Here is a 22,782-nt window from a genome sequence, read left to right on the forward strand (position 1 = left end):
ATTTTCCATACACTCCATGGTGTGTTTTACAGCAGCGGAGGTGGCTCACCATTGGCCGACGGAGAGGTCTACCGGTCCCGCTGCTGTCAATGGGGTTTCCCATTGATTGTGCGCCACGTCTCCGGGAGGGCCTGCAGTGGGGGAGGTGGGACATTGTCGGCGGGACTGGAAGATCCCACCGGTGGGAATGGACAGAAAATCCTGCCCCAGGAATAAAATATTAACTGTTAATCTCTCCACTGAAGCCCATTGACCTATGAGTATCTTCTGCTTTTATTTAAAAACTTATCTTGTTGGTCACAACTTGAATTAGCCCCTTTTGACCACCTGATGACCTTGTTTTGCTGAGTGTAGCTATCGTGTTCTTGCATATATAAAAGACAAGATGCCTGCCTCAACACATGTGAACATTTTGGTCCTGAGGGAAATGGGCGACAATGCAACTGTGGACTACAAGGCAGGCACTCCTCCTACCAAACATATTAAAGGCTTGGGGCACCAGAAATGAGGATCCCGCGGCTTAATTTCTAGCCCAATGACTGCTTCCATTCAACTAAAGTCAACATAAGTTAAATGTATCCAGAAGTTTTAGATAGACTGAAGCTCATCTTCAAAATTAAGTCAGCTTTCAACACCAAAGATAATGGAAATCAAAAGCTGAAGTTTGCACCCATGGGAGAGAGACAGAGACAAAGAACAAGTTCACCCAATTAGTCTGCACTGCTGTCACTCTCGTGTTCTGGAAGGTCAGTGTGTGTGAGTTACTCCACCACTGTGGTTTATGATGAATTGACAAGTGTTTTTTCTTGTTAATGAATAGATTGAAGATATAACTATGATTTCATGCCAATGGCTTTGGAGTGAGTCCAAAAATGAGTTGTGCAGTTAATTGTCTCAAATAAATCAAAGGCTAAATGTTTAGTAGTGCATTTCTTCAATTATATGAGGTGGCACTGACAGCGTTGGACTGGGGGTGGGCACAGTAAGAAGCCTCACAACACCAGGTTAAAGTCCAACAGGTTTATTTGAATCACAAATTTTCGGAGTGCAGCTCCTTCACCATTCCACTCACCTAATGAAGGAGCAGCGCTCCGAAAGCTCGCGATTCCAAATGAACCTGTTGGACTTTAAGCTGGTGTTGTGAGACCTCTTATTGTCTTCAATTACATTTTGACGGGCTGGCAGTGGGTGGGTGTGAACAATGGATGGCCGTTGCGAAGGAAACTCAGGCGGGTTATATAATGGCTGACCAATCTGCTGTTTCCCAACTTGTGCTCCGGTTAAAGTTGAATTCCGCCCCCACGCTGTTGGCAGGACTTTATTACGCAATAAATTTGGAAAATAATTTGGTTCATGTGAAGTTGTGGTAATGTAAATTAAACTGTTTTCCCTACTGAACTGAAATAATAAAGAACAGACACGTGAGGCGATGCCAGATTTGAAATTTCACGTCTCACAACCAATTATTGCTGTCTTTGCTTCTTGGTGTTAAAATCCCTGTACTCCTGTGAAAGTTACTCCAAAGCAAAGTCTGGCATTTGCAGTGGACCCAAGCAAATAGTTTCCTGGAACAGACTGATAGATCCACCAGAACGAACTAAGCTTGAACTCACTGGAATGAACTTATACAACAATAACCTTTTGTCAAGAGGCAAATCAAAATCAATGTCTCACTTTGAAGCCTCCCAGCCAAGAGGTAGAAGGTTTGCACCTGTGATTCACCACATGGTGGGCAGTTGCATATACTTTTCCACATAAAGAAGGGTGAGTATGAAGCAGACGGAACAGTAAGCGAGGGGATTAAGGGTTATGGGGAGAGGGCGGGAATGTGGAACTGAGCCACGACAGATCAGCCATGATCTTATTGAATGGCGGGGCAGGCTCGAAGGGCTGGATGGCCTACTCCTGCTCCTATTTCTTATGTTCTTATGTTCATGTCATGTGGAAGTTAACGTACATTAACAGGCACAGTTCATCAGTTTACGTAATATCACCCATAGTTCGATGTTGGGGGGGATGGTGGCATTGGCTCATAGAATTACAGAATCCTCACTGTACAGGAGGAGGCCATTTGGCCCACTGAACCAACACCGACAACAATCCCACCCAGGACCTATTCCCATAACCCCACATATTTACCTTGCTAATCTCCCCAACTAAGAGGCAATTTAACAAGGCTAAATCAACCTAACCAGAACATCTTTTGTAGCTTCAACGGGTGGATCTATTAGTCTGTTCAAATTTGTCAATAAATCAAATCAAATCATCATTCATCATCCAATGATCCTCTAATACTGATGGCCAGTGCCCCCTTAAATCTCACAGATGTTGGCAGTCCTCTGAAGTAATATTCTCGGGGAATTGATTGCATTTGAACCCTTTAGTTTACATAGATTTCCAGTTTATTCATATTGTTTTCATTTTTTGCTCACTGTTTTTGGGAACAGCATGTTGTTTGTGTCTTCCCTGGTGAATGTTTGCAGAAGGTAATCATTCAGAATAGCAGTTATCTTGTACTCAGTTATTATTCTCCTTGTAATGATTTTCACCTCCGCTCTGACTGGCCACTTCCAATTGGAATACTGAAGGAATGCTTTTACCACATTTAAATGAACGCACACTGAACCCCCCCCTCCCCTCCCCGCCCCTCATTCCCATGGGACTCCCACTAGGGCCCTCCCCTTGGCATAGGTTTGCATTGCCAGGCACTGCAAGCCTATGCAAGGAGCAGTGCCAGGGAGCATTGTCAGGCTACTGTCTGCCCACATGTTCCTTTCCCTCAGGGGCTAGGAAGACTGGAGTATAGGGATTAGGATTTGACTATAGGGATAGGGATATTTTGCTGGAACTGTATAGCATGTTGGTGAGGCCACACCTTGGAGTATTTTGTGCCGTCTTGGTGTCCTTATCTAAGGAAGGATGTCCTTGCAATGCAGTGAAGTACAGCGAAGCTTTACCAGGCTGATTTCTGGGATGGTAGATCTGTCATTTGAGGAGAGACTAAATCAGTTAGGGTTATATTCATTGGAGTTTAGAAGAATGAGTGGGGATCTCACAGGAATTTATAAAATTCAACAGGGGTAGACAGGCTAGATTCAGAATGAATGCTCCTGATAGTGGGGGAGTCAAGAACTAAGGGTCGTACTTTGAGGATAAGGGATAAGCCTTTGTGGATTAAGATGAGGAGAAATTTCTTTACCCAGAGAGAGATGAATATGTGGAATTCACTGCCACAGAATATTGTTGAGGCCAAAACATTGTCTGATTTCAAGAAGTTTGATATAGTTCTTGGGGTAAAGGGATCAAGGGATATAGTGGGGAGGGGGGATCAGTATATTGAATTCAATGATCAGCCATGATCAGAGTGAATGGTGGAGCAGACTTGAAGGGCTGAATGGCCTACTCCTGCTTCTAGCTTCTATGTTTCAAATGTAAGACAGGTCCATGTCTGTGTGAACCTGTTGTAAACCACACTGATGTGATGTCAAATCAGCGCGGTGTTGATATACAGTTGGGTTTCAATATCTAGCGATGGGGTGGATTACTTATATTAAGATCTATTCAAATGCATGTAAAGCAGATTCACACCTGTTATGGGCATGAACCAGATGACTTTGCTGGCGAGGGGCACAGAAGATCCAAAATCACGAACATTGGCGAGAACTGCAACTTCCGGATCTTGAGCCCCTGTCAGCATTCACACGGATGGCAAGCTTGGGCTCAAGATCACCTCTGATGTACCCTGCATGTTGAACATTGGCAGCGAGAAAAGATTTCGCCCCAGCTGGGATTCTCCGGTGCCGCTGCAGTGAATGGAGTTCTGGCTGAGCGCCAAATCCTCCATTCTCGCTGGCAGGATGAGATCAGAGAATCGCACCACCATTTAAAGATGGCCCACTTTACCTCAACTGTAACATTATTGAGTAATTTCTCCCAATTCATTGATTTGAGTTGTTCCCTATTATGCTGAATTCACCTCTGTAGAAGTTCTGCCTTGTTTCTGGTTTGGGTTTAGTTCTGACTTCCAGTTCATATTAAACTTGATCCTTCAGTGGTTATGTACCCCAGAGGTACAATGACTTGCACTTCCTATGCATTATCTGTCTCCATTACCCTTAATAATAACATTTTGTAACTGTTTGTTTTGTCGTAACAGATTTGCACTGAGAGAGATCCTCCTTTAGTGAAAGTACACTTTAGTTCCACACCCTAAGTACATTTTTCTCCATTTCCTGATGCTATGCGCACATAGGATCCAATAACCCCACTGCTGTTTAATTTTTCATGACTCAACAATATTTAATCCATGCACTCATGTTAAAAATTATGCAACTTGTCCACCGTGAAAAACTCGGAATTTATCACTCTTTCACCTACAATGAAATTCTTCCTTGCTCATTATCTCACACTGTGGTAAGCATGCGTGCAGAGAACATTTCCAAACATTTTGGAATGTTCCCACAGGCTTGGCAACATTTGATACAAAGGTCTTTCACACAATTGTGTCTCCAAGTGCTCAGCAAATGTGGTCAAAGTTGCAAAGCAGCTGTTCTGCATCTTTCTCACTTGAATTGTTAGTCCGACCGCCTAATTCTAAGCTGAAGCCATGACATTTGTACAACACAGGAACTGCAGCAGATATTTGGAGCTCAGGCTGAGCAAATGCTTGTGACACGGTCACTAAATCAATTTTCTGAAATGCGGTTCTGGACATGAGTCCAGCTGTCAGCAACTGGGTTGGGAATGAATGCAATACCCTTTGTGCAAATGCTTGATGCTCTCACAATCAAATTATTTCCTCCACCATTTGAATAGAGCGCTATTAGCCATTGCCTCGATGGACTCGAAAGGCCTTTCTCACTCCAGATGTTTTTTAAATAAAACTGCATTGAGGTGCACGACTTTACAGTTAGAATGAGTCCATGCAAGATGTAGTATCACAAACTACAATAACATATGTAAGGGCAGCACGGAGGCAGAGTGGTTAGCACTGCTGCCTCTCAGCGCCAGAGTTCCAGAGCTGAATTTTCCTATCAAAGGTACGTTGGCTTCGGGAGTGATTTCCCAGTTCCGGGGAGAGTACAACTGGAAAATCCCACCCCGGGTTCAATTCTTTGTGTGACTGTGTGTGTGTGGAGTTTGCACGTTCTCCCCAAGTCTGCGTGGTTTTTCTCCAGGTGCTCCGGTTACATCTCACAGTCCAAAAATGTACAGATTGTATGAATTGGCCATGTTAAATTGCCCTTAGTGCCCAAGATGTGTAGGTGAGGGAGTTTAGTGCAGTAAATATGTGGGTTTATGGGATTACGGTTTGGGTAAGGTACTCTGTCTGAGATCGCAGGCTCAATGGGTTGAATGGCCTCTTCTGCACTGGGGGAATTCTATGAAAGATATGGCAAACAACAAAACCCAACAGCAGATGGAAAGAAACTCACAGGCTGGAATTTTACCACCCTGCTTGGTGCAAGCAAGGGGCAGATCATGGAAAGGTCCATTGATGTTGGGTGGAATTGTACAGTTTTGGGACGAGCAAGGCCATAAAATCTCGCCCATGGTATCAAGAAAACTGCTGCCTTCTTCCAGAGTTATAAACTAAATAATCTTATTAAGGAAAACAGAAAAAATCTTAAAAGCCCTTTGTGGTGCATAATTTACCAAATACTATATCAATATATTTCTGACATTGGTTGGCACAAAAATTGTCCAAATATTCTAAGTATCAAAATGCACATTCTTTGTACTTTGCCATTGTCCATTCCTTTAATTAGATTGCTTGCATTGGTTTTTCATCTTAAAAAATCATCGAATTCCCTAAAAAACTGTTTACTAAATAACATATTAATTGATCAAAGGTTGTTTCCAGAAGTGAATGAAGTCTCTCATTTGTTCTTGCCTTGTATGGGGATCAATGGTAAGTAGCCATAAATTAACTGGAAACTTCACACATTCTTGTGCTAAACCTGTCCATCATTTCTCCTGCCCTCTCACTTTTCATAATTCACTTTTATGATAATACTCAATATTACTTACATGTGCCATCCTTCAAGTATAACTCCTTGAAATGATATGTGGGTAAATGCCACAGGATACTTAGAAAACAATGAGTAATAACTAACTACAAACAGTGATGATATAAGGACTTCCACTGAACCTTCAGTCAATTCTGAGATGACTGTGCTGATTCTTAGCAATGATGAAGAGGCTGTTTGGTAGCCCTATACTAGACAAGAAAGACAGATAGATAATTAAATTGTTATAACATCTTTGCAACATAAACTGTTATAGAATCATAGAATCCCTACAGTGCAGATGGAGGCTATTCTGCCAACTGAGTCTGCATCGACTCTCACATAGTATCTAAGCAAGGCCCGATTCCCACTCTATTGCTGCGAACCCACACATCTCCCATGGCTAATCCATTTAACTGAAACATTTTGGGACATTAAGGGGCAATTTAGCATGGTCAATCCACCCAACCTGCAACATCTTCGGACTGTGGGAGAAAACTGGGGCGCCTGGAGAAAACCCATGCAGACATGGGGAGAATGTGCAGATTCCATATAGACTATCACCCAAGGCTGGAATTGAACCCAGATTCCAAGTGTTGTGAGGCACTACTGACTACTGTGCCACTGTGCCACCCATGGGCACCTCTCTGGAGTGAATCAAAATTGGGCACTGAGTGAATTTGGCAATAGCAGGGCAGATAGCTGCAAGCTTGGTCAAAGAACTGGGTTTTAAGCAGTGCCTTAAAGTAGGAAGATAAGCTAGAGGGGTGGGGAAGTTTATGGAGGGAATTTGCAGAGCTTTGAGCCTAGGCAGCTGAAGGCATGGCAAATGTTGAATGGATTAGTGGGTAGAATTGGGCATGTTCAAGAGGCCAGAATTAGATGAGTGCAGAATCTCTAGGAAGGGTGTGGGACTGAGGGAAATTACAGAGATAGGGAGGAATGAGGCCATGGAGGGATTTGAAAACAAGGATAAGAATTTTAAATTTGAGGCATTATTAAGCCAGGAGCCAATGTAGATCCACTAGCACAGGGTAAACAAACTTGCTGTGAGTTAAGGCACAGGTAGCAGAGTTTTGGGTGACGTCAAGTTAATGGAGAATAGGATATTAGCAGTTGGCTAGAAGTGAGTCAGAATAGTCATGACTAGAGGCAACAATGGCATGAACAATGGTTTCAGCAACAGTTGAACTGAGGCAGGATGGATTCAGACAATTGGTGAAATTTCTGACCTACCTCTATACACATACCACTCATCCCCCTCTGCCCACCTATCCCCCTCCCCCCCACCCGCCCACCTTCCCCCCCCCCAACAACCTTCTCTCCACCCCCTCCCCACCCCAGGTACATGAAGAGGCTGTAAAATTGGGTGCCATGGCTGTAGCATTGTTCCTGTTGCCTTTCCATGCCTCCACTGGTGTTTTACCAGCAGCAGACAAAGTGTCAAGTGGCCTGTCCATTCTTTGGCCAATTGAGGCCCTAAAGTAGTCCCTTGGAGGGTCTCTTCCTGCTGCAGTGGGGGTTGTCCATGCCATGTGGCTTAGCCACTAGGTACAACCTGGTTTGCTCTTGAAGAAATTAAAGCCAATCAAAAACCACGTTTACCTCTTCACTTGGAATTCAGAAAGCAAAGGAATTAAAGCACATGTGTTTCAAATGCAAATAGTTACCATGATAACGTGCATATGTAAAAAGCTAAGTTACCTACTTGCTTCCCCATATGGCCAACTCCCTTAATGTTTCTTTCCTCCAAAAATGCCTTACATATCTGATTTTTCTTAGAACCATACAGAGATTTCATGAGTTCCAAATCATCAGAAGTTTTATTTGTAATATTTTAGAATATCACAGAATTCACAAGATTCTCCACATGCACATAGTCTCAGTACAGAGATACGATGTTTTCTGGAACCTCCTCAGTTTGCTTCTCTCACAGGCTTAATCAAGTAAATACAGTTACAAAGATCAGCTGCCAGGATAACATAATCAGACACAGATCAATCAGACCATTAAACATTACATCAAAATAGTCCAGCCCCTCCCTGCCATGTATTCCATCTCACCTTGCGAACTCAGCCCCCACTCCTTTGCCGGGGCCTACCAGCCCAGTGAAACCCAATTGCAAGTCTGGTAATATCGCTCCCTTTCAGTGGGTTTAGCCTGCAATCCCAGCAATGGCCATAGCTCCCAATGGTGCTTCTGGGACTTGAGGGTTTCTAGCCATTTGAATGGCCCTCTGTTGTCAGAGGTGAAATTTCCTCTCAGGTGGGGTTATCAGCCTCCTCCTGAGACAACGAACAGCCCGACAGCCATTATCTGCAGGATAACTTGACCAAATGGAGATGGGTTCATCTGCAACTTTTCAGGAAATATGAGTAGATGCCATTAGGAATTGCAACGATATGTGACCAACACATCAATAGAGAATTTTAAAACTTTGTTTTTCCAATCTTCTCTCTTCTCTCACCCTCTGACTCATTACATACAGCGGTTAGCACTGCTGCCTCACAGTGCCACAGACCCAGTTCAATTCCCAGCTTGGGTTACGGTCTGTGTGGAGTCTGCACATTCTCCCTGTATCTGTGTGGGTGCTGTGGTTTCTTCCCACACTCCGAAAGATGTGCTGATCAGATGCATGGGCAATGCTAAATTCTCCTTCAGTGTACCCGAACAGGCACCGGAGTGGGGCAACAGGGGGATTTTCACAGTAACTTCATTGCAGTGTTAATATAGGCCTACTTGTGACACCAGTAAATAAACTTTAAACTTTAGCTGCTGACTGGCTGTTGGTACCTCGTCCAAGTGGATGTTCTTTACGTGCACCTTTTTAGTTATATTCATAATGGATAAGTGCTTGAAGTGGCACGGTGGCACAGTGGTTAGCACTGTTGCCTCACAGCACCAGGGACCCGGGTTTGATTCCTGGCATGGGTCACTGAATGTGTGGAGTCTGCATATTCTCCCTGTATCTGCATGGGTTTCTTCCAAGTGCTCTGGTTTCCTTGCAGTCCAAAGATGTGCGGGCCAGGTGGATTGATATGCTAAATTGCCCCTCAGTGTCGGGGGATTAGTTAGAGTAAATGCATAGGGTTATGGGGACAGGCCTGGATGGGACTGTGGTCGGTGTAGACTCAATGGGCCAAATGGCCTCCTTCAGCACTGTAGGATTCTATGATTTTATTTCAGCAAAGCCTTTGTTTAGTTGGGTACTAAACTGATCATTGACGATCCAACATTTCAGACATTTTTGGAGGAAAGAAACATTAAGGGAGTTGGCCATATGGGGAAGCAAGTAGGTAACTTAGCTTTTTACATATGCACGTTATCATGGTAACTATTTGCATTTGAAACACATGTGCTTTAATTCCTTTGCTTTCTGAATTCCAAGTGAAGAGGTAAACGTGTTTTTTGATTGGCTTTAATTTCTTCAAGACAGCTGCCTTAGTCTGGAAATGGATATGTTTTAGCCTCTCTAATGAACACCATCTTGGAGCTGGTTTTCCCCTGTCCAAATAATACAGATTGGTGAAAAAAATAAGATCACGTTCATTTTAGTTTGTCAGGCAAGTGATGAATAACAGATGATATGGCCCAGATAATGTGACATGCTGTTAGCAAAGGTTGAAGGTAATCAGTAACAGAACCCTTGCGCTGCTTGACCAGTGCCTCACCAAAAAAATCAAATAATGGTCGATTTGATTCCCTGTTTAAATGTCCAGATCACTGATTTTAATCGAAAAGCGATGCCAAGATACTCAGTGTTGAATGTAGGCTTCATGTGGAAAAATGGCTTTTACATACTGCACCCATTAATGGACGATGCAATTGTTAGAATCACAGTTAAATAACTCCTTAGAGACCAGTGCCTCTTCACCAGACTCCTTTTATTTACAAAGTTAACTCCAGTGTTTCAGGTACAAAGTCAGAATCTGGAGTGCCAGTGGATCTGACACTCCCAGATTTATATGGAGCTGAAGCTCTTTGAATGGGCAGGCAATTATGGAGCTCATGCTCCAAAGAGGCCCTTCTTCGTGGCCCTCATTGAAGTCATTACACATGGCTTATAATCGCAGATACTTTTCCTTGTAAACACAACAGGGCAACACATACCCTGTGTGACAGGTGGGGCGGCATGATAGCACAGTGGTTAGCACTGATGCCTCACAGCGCCAGAGACTGGGTTCGATTCCTGGCTTGGGTCACTGTCTGTGTAGAGTCTGCATGTTGTCTGTGTCGGTTTCCTTCCACAGTTTGAAAGACGTGCTGGTTAGGTCCATTGGCCATGCTAAATTCTCCCTCAGTGTATCCGGAATGTGACGACTGGGGGGTTTCACAGTAACTTCATTGCCATATGAATGTAAGCCTACTGATAAATAAATTTTAAGTGTTGGAACGAGCTCTTTACAAGCAAGCCTGCAAAATTGTGACAGAGAATATCTTTCCTCCCGATGTAATTTTCTTCCGATTTGGAGTTTGGTACACTTTCCATGTCAAAGATGGGCAAGGTTCTCATTTTTGGCAGGTTTTATGCACCTTGTTATTGTCTCTAATCTTAACCCTTGCACAATGTGTTGATGTGTCTGAACAAGCTGTAAAATCCCTCCATGTCCATTCAAGATGGGGTGTTTCCACATGACTGCCCTGCCCGCACTCTCTCCCCTCATGCACAATATATTTACAGCTAATAAACACAAACAACTCTCCCGTGATTTTCCTCTCAGGTAATTTCTAGCGGGGCCCAGGAACTCCTGAAGGGTCCAGGGTAATCCATGAGAGTTGGCAACGCTATTCTGACATGCTGGCACGCGTGCATTGGCAGCTGCAAATTGCAGGGAGGATTCAGTGGGGAATTCTTTACTAGCTGTATTGACTGTGTATTGGAGACGTGTTGTTTCAATGTGAAAAAGATGAATATAAAAGCTGGGATTTTCCAAAGAGCTGCTTGCACTCTGTTGCCAAGGTCACTCAGAAACCTGCGCTGGAATTTGGCCGCCTCACCTGCCCGAGGCTCGGAAGATCCCGCTGGAGGAATACCATTCTGCACGCCCTGCCCAATCTGGGACGGCTGGGGCAGTAAGATTCCGGCTCTGGTCTCCACTGAATGGCCCGAGGAAATTTCCAGCAATGATTCTGAAAAACACGTTTGTTCCTAAATTCACAGCCGTGTGAGCTCAAAATGTCTGGGACAATGGGCAGGAGCAGGATTCTCAGCTGATTTCCTCTTTTCCCAACACTCCCATTCCCAGTTCATGGTCACTGAGGCCAAACTATAACACCTTTACTGATTTTAAACATCAGAAATTAACTGACTGAACCTAGATCAGTGATGACACCATGAATACGATGGTCTCTTTCGAGTCATAGGGACAAATTTTCTCATTTCGCCCGCCACGGGAACCGGATCATAGAAATGTCCGTTGACTTCGAGTGAGATTTTCCGGTTTTGGGGCGAACATAGCGGGAAAATCCCACCCATAGTGCATTTTGCAGCATGAAAAGAGTCCTTTGGCCCACTGGGTCTGCCCTGGCCATCAAACACAGATCTATTCTCATTCCATTTTCTAGCTCTTGGTCCATGGCTTTTTATGCTATTGTATTTCAAGTACTTATCTAAATGCTTCTTTAATGGGTGGCACGGTGGCACGATGGTTAACACTGCTGCCACACCGCTCCAGGGACCTGCATTCAATTCCTGGCTTGGATCACTGTCTGTGTGAAGTTTGCACATTCTCCTTGTAGCTGCGTGGGTTTCTTCCAGGTGCTCCGGTTTTCTCCCAGTTCAAAGGTGTGCGGGTTAGGTGCATTGGCCATGCTAAATTACACCTTAGTGTCCCAGGATGAGTAGGTTAGCAGGATTGGCGGGGTAAATATATGGTGTTAGTGGGATAGGGCCTGGATGGGATTGTTGTCGGTGCAGACTCCTTGGGCTAAATGGCCTCCTTCTGCACTGTAAGATTTCTATAAAACCTTTTCAAGCAGTGAGTTCCAGATTCCCACCATCATTTTGGTGGAAAGGGTTTTCCTCAAATCCTTCCTAAATCTCCTGCTCCTTGCTTTAAATCTATGCCCCCTGGTTATTGATCTCTCTACTAAAGGGGAAAGTTCCTTCCTATCTACTCTATCAATGTCCCTCACAACTTTGTATACATCAATTGTTTTGGTGCTCAATGACACCACATTGTTTCTTTGTTCATTAAACGATGGAGGGAGGATCGAGTCTCGTGATGCTGTCAATATTCTTGAATAATCTTGACCGGCAAGAAGCTTCAGGGAAGATTTCTTTACTTGAGAGAAGAGCTCAGTGGTCTTCTGGCTTTGACAGCTGAACACTTGAGCGTCGGTCACTGCAATGAGATGCATTTAGACTGTAGGCGACAAACAATTTGTCGAGCTGGATGCAAACTATGCTGATTATAACCATATGTTTGCAGCTATAGCTCATAATAAGGAACAGAATGACGAATTTCAGGAGAATAAGCACCGTGATGTCCCACTCAGCCAGTTTAACTTTGCTTGCACAGCTTTGGAAAGTTACATCATAGGAAGAAGGAAACTGAAGTGGAGATTGACCCAGACAATCGTAGCACCTATTTCAAGAGATCTTAAACTGGTTGCTGCACAATTCAATTAAGCAGAGTAATTAACACTCGCCTCACACTACTTTATCTTTCCATCCATATAGTTCTATGCTACAATATTCCAATTCCTCCCACTCCTCCAATAGCTCTACTTTCTCAGGAGACTAAGGAAGTTTGGCATGTTCGCTACGACTCCACCAATTTTTACAGATGCACCACAGAAAGCATTCTTTCCAGATGTATCACAGCTTGGTATGACCCCTGCTCTGACCAAGACTGCAAGAAACTACAAAGGGTCGTGAATGTAGCCCAGTCCATCATGCAAACCAGCTTCCCATCCGTTGACACTGTTTACACTACCCACTGCCTTGGAAAAGCAGCCAGCAGACACGACACTGGACATTCTCTCTTCCACCTTCTTCCGTCGGGAAAAAGATACAAAAGTCTGAAAACACCTACCAACCGAATCAAGAACAGTTTCTTCCCTGCTGTCATCAGACTTTTGAATGGACCTGCCTTACATTAAGTTGATCTTTCTCTACACCCTAGCTATGACTGTGACATGACATTCTGCACCCTCTCCTTTCCTTCTCCTCCTTCTCTATGAATGGTATGCTTTGTCTGTAGAGCGCAAGAAACAATACTTTTCACTGTATCCCAATACATGTGACAATAATAAATCAAGCCAAAGATCCTAGAGCCCTAATACCAATGTTTCAAGCAGAATAGAGTGAGGAAGATAGCAGAGGTGGCAAGGTGGCACAGTGATTAACACTGCTGCCTTACAGTGCAAAGGACCTGGGTTCAATTCATGGCTCGGGTCACTGTCTGTGTGGAGTTTGCACATTCTCCTCGTGTCTATATGAGTTTCCTCCAAGTGCTCCAGTTTCCTCCCACAGTTCAAAGGTGTGCTGGTTAGGTGGATTGACCATGATAAATTGCCCTTTAGTGTCAGGGGGACTAGCTGGGGTGAATGCATGGGCTCCTGGTGATAGGTCCTGGGTGGGATTGTGGTCAGTGCAGACTTGATGGGCTGAATGGCCTCTTTCTGCTCTACAGGATTCTGCAATTCAGACAGGGTTGAAGAATAAACTGAGAAAAAAAGCGAAAGGAATCAGCAAAGGAGGCAGGGATAAACAAATTAGCAAAAAAGATAAAGAGGGAAGAAGAATGTGACATGAATGAGAAAAGGGTGTGAGCAGAAAGGAAACAAACTAAGCTACAAAAAAAAAGCAAATTAAGACAGATCTGTCAAAGGGGAATCTCAGATGTCCCATGTGGTGATTATCAAGCAAAATATTCTGAAAATATTGTTCAGAGCTATTCCTAAATCTGTTACCGGCTTCTGCATCATCCTCCAGATTCATGGCCCATCCACCACCCTAAGCTCTTCACTCCTCCAACTCTGGCCTCTTGTGTGTCCACGCCCCCATCATCCCATTGCTTTGTTCTTGGTTGTACTGCCGTCTGCCTAGCTGGCTGGAATTCCTTCCCGACACCCACCCATATCTCCATCATATTTCTCTCCTCAAGATCCTTAACAAAAAAAGTTATCCATTCAATCAGGATCCTGGTCAGCCACATCTCTTTCTTTCCATTTTGATTTGAGTCCTCTTCTGTGGAGTGGCTTGCGTACAAAATGCAGATGGCTGTAAAAATATTTACAGACAATCAATGTCTCTCTTTATGTCTAACAACATCCCTAAATAGACATTTTGCCTTTTGTTATGTATTTAAGTGGTTGTATGTTTGTTTTAAGAGCTGATCACATGATTTGATGGTGATGTCATTAGGGTGTTGCACAGGCTATTGTTTAGTTTCAGTTTGTACCCTGCGCAGGCAACAGCTCCTAAAATAAACCTATTGTTATTCATTTAAGTCACGGTGTGCAAGCCATGTCTTTGTCTTTTTGTTTAAAACACACAACTCCTAACATAATTCAGACTGAGCCATCCTCCCATTCCGACCCGCTAATTTTTTGGTGGGTCAGGTTGGGAGACACGCATGTGCTGATTCGCGGGATTCGCACATGCATTCCCGATACATGTGCATCTCCCACTGTCGTACAGCAGGCACAGGGGTTGGGGGGAGCCACACTGGAAACTGACACCAAAGACCAGCTAATGGTAATGTAATATGCAATGTAATTTAAATGTGGTTATCAGGCCCAGGACGGAATTCTCCGAGTCCAATATCACCTCCCATCCCATCAGAAGTATTTCACATTGGTGGGGTTTAGAGTAGCTCCCCACTTTCGGGGAACTAGCGAGAGATCCTGCTGGAGTGAAGGGGAGACAATTGGGGCCCCCCCAGGGATCAGGGGGCGGGGGGTGGTGCCCCTGGGGCATGGACCTCCTGGCAGTGCCAGCCTGTGCCCCTTGGCACTGCTGAAGGAACAAAGTGTTAATGCACAGGGAGCACCTTGGCACTGCCCACCGGGCATTGGGCAGTGCCAAGGGGCGGGGGCCTACTGTGGGCGGGACTTGGGGGCGATCAGTGGAGGTGGGAGGGTCACACTGCCACTCTGCATGGGGGTTGATCGGGGCTGGTAGGAGTCCAGCGATCAGGGAGGCCTAGGGGAATGGTGGTCTGCCAGGGGTCTGCCGGGATGGAGAGGATCACTGCTTGGGGGTTTGTTGGAGATCAGGACACTCCAGAATAGGGGTGGTGGGATGAGGGCTGTCCCAGAAATGGTCAAGGGGGCCACAATCAGGCCACTGGGGGGGAGGCGGCTGGGGGGGGCAGCACTGTAGGGTTCCTGGGCTGGCCAGCAATTGAGCTGGCCAGCAAATTGCAGGCTGACAGATCAGGGCCACTGTGCATGCGCAGAGTCTTGGAACTGTCACATTCTGGTGTGAGTAGGCCTCGCTAACCCCCCAACCCCCCCGAGCTTTAAATGATATTCCCGATTGTGACCTCTGCATTTCACGGAGTGGGAGACTCGAGTCTGAACTCCCACTCAAAAAAAAACCATGAATTAACCACTTTTCCTGCCAATTCAGCACTTTGTAATTTTTTTGGGAGAATTGCCCCTACATCTTTGTTCTCTAATATTTTCCTGGTTAAGATGGCAACTCTCTACAACGTTCTACATTGTTCACCAGTTAGTTTGAAAAAAGGTTTTCGAACGGATGTTAACTTTGCAGAGGCACATGAACAGAGACTAGGTATGTTTCTGAGTATATTGTGAAGTTCTACTTTGAACCGGTGCACTTGGTCACTGCCTTTGTTCCTTCCGATGCAGTATACATGATCAGCTCCCCGATAAACAGCAGGCGTTCACTTGTCTGGAATACTCATTAGGAGCTATTTGTTGCAACGTGCCAGATGGGAAGCCCAACCCATTGAAAATTACCCTTCACAAACAATGCTCGTGAGGATTTTGGAGGGGATGCAAATGTTGGAGTGAACCTACTTCATCACTTTGTACATGCCGATGAAATAATTCTTTTCTTGACTCCTGCACTACTTCTACTTTTTGCTGGCACTTTAACTCAAGACCCTCCTGGCATCCCGTTTGGATGTTACTTTCTTCTCCTTGGCCATTTTTCAACGAAGATTGTAACTTTAAACCTTACTTGATGTCACTTTAGGGACAAGAGCTTCACTGTTTCCATTTCATTGCTTGCATTTAACAAAAAAGATGTGGTAATGTGTGGTACAAACCAATCATTGGTCAGCAGTTCATCAGCCGAATGTAATTTCCATTTGAAATACACTGCTCTGAGTATGTATTTCATAATTTTGACAAGTTTTCCACATTTTCTGTTCTCTCCTGATGCTGCAGGAGTTCCTTAGGGAAGTGTTGTCGGCCGCACCATCTTAAAATTAAAGTTTATTTATTAGTCACAAGTAGGCAATGAAGTTACCGTGAAAATCCCCTAGTCACCACACTCTGGCCCTTGTTCGGGTACACTGAGGGAGAACTTAGCATGGCCAATGCACCCAACCAGCACATCTTTGAACTGTGGGGAGCACCTGGAGGAAATCCACGCAGACACAGGAAGGATGTGCAAACTCTACACAGTCAGTGATCCAAGCCAGGAATCAAACCCAGGTCCCTGGTGCTGTGAGGCAGCAGTCCTAACCACTGTGCCACCATGCTGCACCTTCCTTTCATCATAAGGTCAGAAATTGGGGTATTTGCCGATGGTTCAGAGCTTCCACTTACCTACCGAAGGAGCAGCACTCTGAAAGCTAGTGGCTTTTGCTACCGAATAAATTTGTTGGACTTTAACCTGCTGTTGTGAGACTTCTTACTCTAAATGAACAAGACATGGACAATGTCCAGGCTTGGGCTGACAAGTGACAAGTAACATTCATGCCACTCAGCGCCAGGTGATGACCCTCTCCAACAAAGGAAGATCAAACCACCACCCCTTGACTTTCAACGGCACTGAACCCCCCCCTATTATCAACATCCTGGGGGTTACCATTGACCAGAAACTGAACTGGGGACTAGTCACATAAATATTGTGGCTGCAAGAATAGGTCGGAGGCTCGGAAATCTTGATGAGTGACTCATCTCCTGACTCCGCAAATCCTGTTCACCATCTACAAGGCACAGTTCCAGAGTGTAATGGAATACGCTTCCCTTGCCTGAATGACTGAAGCTCCAACAACACTCAAGAAACTTGGACAAAGTTTCTTGAGTGTTGTTGGAGCCTGGACAAAGCAGCCCACTTGATCGTCCGCACCCCCACCCCCCCCCAATCCACAAACATTCACTCCCTCCAGCGCCAATGCATAGTGGCAGCAGTGTTTACCTATTACATAATGCACTGCAGGAACTCCCTAATGTTCCTTAGGCAGCATCTTTCAAACCCATAACCACTACCATCAAGGACAGCAGGTACATGGCAACACTGTCATCCGGAAGTTCCCCTCCAAGTCATTCATTGTGCTGACTGGGAAATGTATTGTCATTCCTTCACTGTCGCTGAGTCAAAATCCTGGAATTGCCTCCCTTACTGCACCGTGGGTGTACCTACAGCACACAGATTTCAGCAGTTCAAGAAGGCAGCTCACCACCACCTTCTCAAGGGTAATTCAGGATGGGCAATGAATGCTGGCCGAGCTAGCAAAGTCCACATCCCTTGAAAGAATGAATAAAAAACACTGATGACTCACGGGGGGATTGTTCAAATTCACAACAGCAATCATGAAGCACGCTACTTCAGTGGCCAGTATTCAAGTGTGAGCCTAGCGTTGGCAGGTTAGCTGATCATGTCTCATTCTGCACACATTAGGCAGTCAAAGAAGTACAGATGTCCAGCAGAGGTCACTGGAGAGCAATCAGAAGCAGGAACGACGCCTGGCTTTTTCCTCCACCCAAGCCTGGAGACACTGAGGAACTGACTCAGTGCAGCCCAGGGATCAGACTTGGAACCTTCCTGCTTTGCATGGCTTGGTGCCAACCACACTCTGCAATGCATTTATCCAAATTTTTCAAGGGAAGTGGTATTTCAGAGTTCCTTGACAGTCTAGAATGTATTCTTTGTGAGACTGGGTGTACCGTTTACAACCACACAGGATTCTTATTTACAGCCTTCTCGTTATTGAGAGAAACAAGGACATTTAGTTATAAACTGCAATCCAGAAGCAGGATGAAAGCAAATTGGCTGAACCGCACTGTCCATGATATCGTGAATGCTCCCCCCAGCCCTCACCCCCATCCACCATTATGATGAGGATGAGATACTGATTGGGTATTTACAATGTCACAAGGATATTTAATGTTTTTGGAAGACTTCAAAACTCATTCATTGACTTAATTAAGCCAGATATCCATGTGGTATTGGGCAGGACACAGAAATCGGTTGAGGGCTGTCATGGTTCTCGTTACATTGGGCACGAGGTATTAGCACATAAATTTAGCGTGCAATGTGTGAAAAATAATCATCCACAAATAATTCTTGAATACAGACTGTGTTTCATTAAGATGGAGAGAACCATCTCCTGTCCATTTTCATAGAATCCCTACAGTGCACCAAGAGGCCATTTGGTCTATCGAGTCTGTACCAACCCTGTGAAGCACATCCACCATAGCTAATCCACATAACCTCCACTGTAGGGGCAATTACCACGGTCAAAAAAGAGGCCATTCAGCCCACTGACTCCCCACTAACTACAATCTCACCCAGGCCCTATCCCCACAACCTAATGCATTTACCCTAGCTCGTCCCCCTGACACTAGGGGGCAATTTAGCACGGCCTATCCACCTAACCCGCACATCTTTGGACTGTGGGAGGGAATTGGAGCACGTGGAGGAAACCCACGCAGACATGGGGAAAATGTGCAAACTCCACACAGACAGTTACCCAAGCTGCAAATCGAACCCGGGTCTCTGGCGCTGTGAGGCAGCAGTGCTGACCACTGTGCCACCGTGCCGCCCTAATTGATGGATAAACAATCCACTTCAATACAATATTTTTTCAGTGGGTTTTTTCCCTACACAAAGCCAACATTCTTCCCTCCCACTCCAAAAAAAAAATGCCAAATTTGTTGACAGTTAAGTTAAGGTTTAACCTTCAGGAGGCAAAGTTTGTCAGTAGTCCGCCTCAGACATTGAAGAAAGCGGGACTGGCTGTGAGCATTGATTCCAAGAAATTCCAAAGGTGTCTCGGAGTTTGGTTTAATTGCAAGGAGGTTTAAAAGGAGAGAGAGAGTGAGAGGGGGAGAGAAAATTCCCAAGATCGCTGTATATTTTTATACTGCTTGGAATAACTGTGCCTTTCACAAAGTGCCTAGCCAGCTGCTGGTGCTGCATTCCAACTCATATAATTTTAATTCCAGCAGTTCCACTGTGTTTTCCCAGCATGGGATTCACAGCTCTGCCAAGACCTCAAGTCTTATGACTGAGGTCTGTGCAAGGTCACACTGAGGTACAGATTTTAAAGCCAGTGTTTAGCTGGAGGCTAGCTACCCCCCAGGCCATTGTTCCGACCATTTCTTACCAACTTGGAAACATTTGTGAAACTTGTCATTTATATTTACAGCAGTTTCTAAAGTGAAGCCACCTTTAAAAGAAGCAAATCCATGTCTCAATTCTCGACATAAACTGACTCATTCAGAACATAAGGGCTGCATTTCAGTCAAAAAACGATTCCTCTGGGGCAACGAGAAATGTTCTGTAGGAATGAAACTGCATTTAACAAGGAAGCTGGAAGATTATTTTTTCCCCTTTGCCTTCCCTGGGTACTAATGATTCATTTAGTTAAGGGTATGGTTTCATATTGCTTCTGGTGCCTTGGTCAAATAGCTGCACTACAAGCCAGTGAGTCACAGCAAGCTGTTTGACTACAGGGAGCCTCACACCACAGCCCCGTTCTTTTCGCACGTGAGGACAGCTCGGTGGCACAGTGGTTAGCACTGCTGCCTCACAGTGCCAGGGACGTAGGTTCGACTCCTGGCTTGGGTCACTGTCTGTGTGGAGTTTACACATTCTCCCCGTGTCCACGTGGGTTTTCTCCGGGCGCTCCGGTTTCCTCCCACGTTCCAAAGATGTGCAGGATAGGTGGATTAGTCATGCTAAATTGCACCTTAATGTCAGGGGGACTAGTTGGGATAAATGCATGGGGTTGTGGGGATAGGACCGAGGTGGGATTGTGGTTGGCGCAGACTCGATGGGCTAAATGGCCTCCTTCTGCACTGTAGGATTCTGTGACTTTAGAACTGAAGGCATTGAATTCTCATGAGGAGTAAAAGCTGGGGACTCAGAGTAAGGGAGTGGGGTAGCTTGATCTTGGGATTGGACATAGCTCGGCACAACATTGAGGGCCAAATGGCCTGTACTGTGCTGTAATGTTCTACGTTCCATGTTCTAAGCCAAGGTTCCCAGACCATTTTATTGTGTCCATTGGACTGAGGAGTGGTCTCAGAGTCGGGGGTGTGTTTAATGGCGCAACAAGGCACAGATTGGACAGCCTATCACCTTCCTGACTGAACCCTAATTATTCCAAGGTGGGGAAGGTCAAAGTTGGCCTTTCCATCCTCTAGGCCAATTGAGGCTATTAAGTGGCTAGTGAAGGGCCACATCCCATGGCTAGTGGCATTGCCGGGCACCCATACCACATGGGCAGGTGTCTGCCTACGGGCCTTGGGGGACAGGATGGGGTGTCTCTCCTGTCCGGTCACCAACAGCAGGCCCCCCGGGCTGAGAACCCACCCTTCCCTGCCACCCAGCAGGTAATTGGTTGAGTGGGCTGAAATCTCATGGAACTCTTGGAAATGCTCATCGTGGAGCTGCCACTAGCTCTCTGGCCAGCAGACTGAGCCACCATCACAACATTAAGTTCAGTCCCAAGTCCAGAAATGCTGAGGTATAATTCGTTGGACGAGATCAACTAACCCAGTACCAGCTAGGGATTAAAGTCAGACATTCTGAGTACTCTCATTGCCCCACAATGGTGCAATTTTCTCTCCGAGGTATTCCAGGAGTCACATTGAAAAGTTTGAGGTGGAAGTATTTAACGTGCCTTTTCAACGAGGGCACAGTGCTGCCTCACAGTGCCAGGGACCTGGGTTCAATTCTCGGCTTGGGTAACTATATGGAGTTTGCACATTCCCTCCGTGTCTGCGTGGGTTTCGTCCCAGGTGCTCTGGTTTCCTCCCATGGTCTGAAAGATATGCTGGTTAGTTGCACTGGCCATGCTGAATTCTCCCTCTGTACCCAAACAGGCGACTAGGGGATTTTCACAATAACCTAATTGCAGTGTTGATGTAAGCCTACTTGTGACTAATAAATAAACTTTTACAATCAATTAAGGTCGTCATTTTATTTTTAATTATATTTTCGTGAACGTCTTGGTGCTGTGGTGATCATTGTCTGTGACTCACACATCTCAGACAGAGAAATAAAGTTGCAGTTTTAGCCTGTTGGAAATTCGGTATTATTAGCGATCTCAAAGATGAAGTTACTTAGCTGTATCTGGCGTTCACATGTGTTTCCTGTTTTTCCAGAGAGTTCTATGCTGCACCAGGCCTTTGGGAGTGAGTGTCCAGGATTTTCCTGAAAGGAAGGAATGCTTTGTTCATTGCTATCATGGGAATGTTTCAAATTTAGACATCTATAACAGAAGCCTCCTGCATTTCAAATGGGCTAATATTCTATTAGCACATGAAATCAGTATGTTTGAGAAGGTTTTATGAGAACAAGATTACATTAATCGACCGTAATCAGGATCTGATTGCTGGCAAGGCTGTTTAAAAAGTTATAGATAATGGTGTTGACATCTTAATAACTTATTACAGTCTTCTTCTGTGAAGTAAAATATAGCATTTCAAATCTTTAAAACAAGAATGGAGATACACCTTAAGGCTGGGTGTCTTGAACAAGGCAGACTCCAGGAGCCGATGTATTCTACACTTCCCGCTTCCTCGGAAAAGCAGCTAGTATAATCAAGGACCCTATGCCCCCCGGGCACATTCTCTTTCACCTTCTCCTGCTGGGAAATTGATGCAAAAGTCTGAGGTCACGTACCAACCGATTCAAGAACAACTTCTTCCCTGCTGCCATCAAACTTTTGAATGGACCTATCTCGCATTAAGTTGATCTTTCTCTACATGCTATGACAATAACACCATGACCTCCACTCTCTCCTTTCCTTCTCTGTGTATGGTATGCCTTGTCTGTATAGTGCACAAGAAACAATACTTTTGCTGTGTACTCATACACGTGATAATAATAAATTAAATCAAATCTAAAAAAGTATTCCCTGAATGAAGCATCCCCTCCCACTCTGAGTTTAATTCCACAGGATGTTGGATTACACACTTAAAAGCCTCAATTAGCAGTCGCTTGGAAAGACCATCCATGGGCCCATGTGATGTTAGTACACCCACAATGCTGTTAGGGAGGATTTTGACCCAGTGACAGTGAGGGTATGGCAATATATTTCCAAATCAGGATGGTGTGTGGCTTGGGGATGGTGTTCTCTGGAGTTTACTGCTCTTGTCTTTCTAGATGGTAGAGGTTGGGATTTGGAAGATGCTGTTGAAGGAACTATGGCAAACCATTGCGGTACATTTTTATAGATTGTGAATCCTATTGCCGCTGTCACCTGTGGTGGAAGGAGTACACTATAAAGTGGTGGATGGATTTGATTAGGCAGGTTGCTTTTTCCTGAACATAGTGTTAAACTTTTTAAGTGTTGTTGGAGCTATACTCATCCAGGCAAGCAGAGAATATTCCATC

The sequence above is a fragment of the Carcharhinus amblyrhynchos genome, chromosome 12 (assembly GCF_965287045.1).
Source record: "Carcharhinus amblyrhynchos chromosome 12, sCarAmb.v2.hapA, whole genome shotgun sequence".
In the NCBI taxonomy this organism is placed as follows: Eukaryota; Metazoa; Chordata; class Chondrichthyes; order Carcharhiniformes; family Carcharhinidae; genus Carcharhinus; species Carcharhinus amblyrhynchos.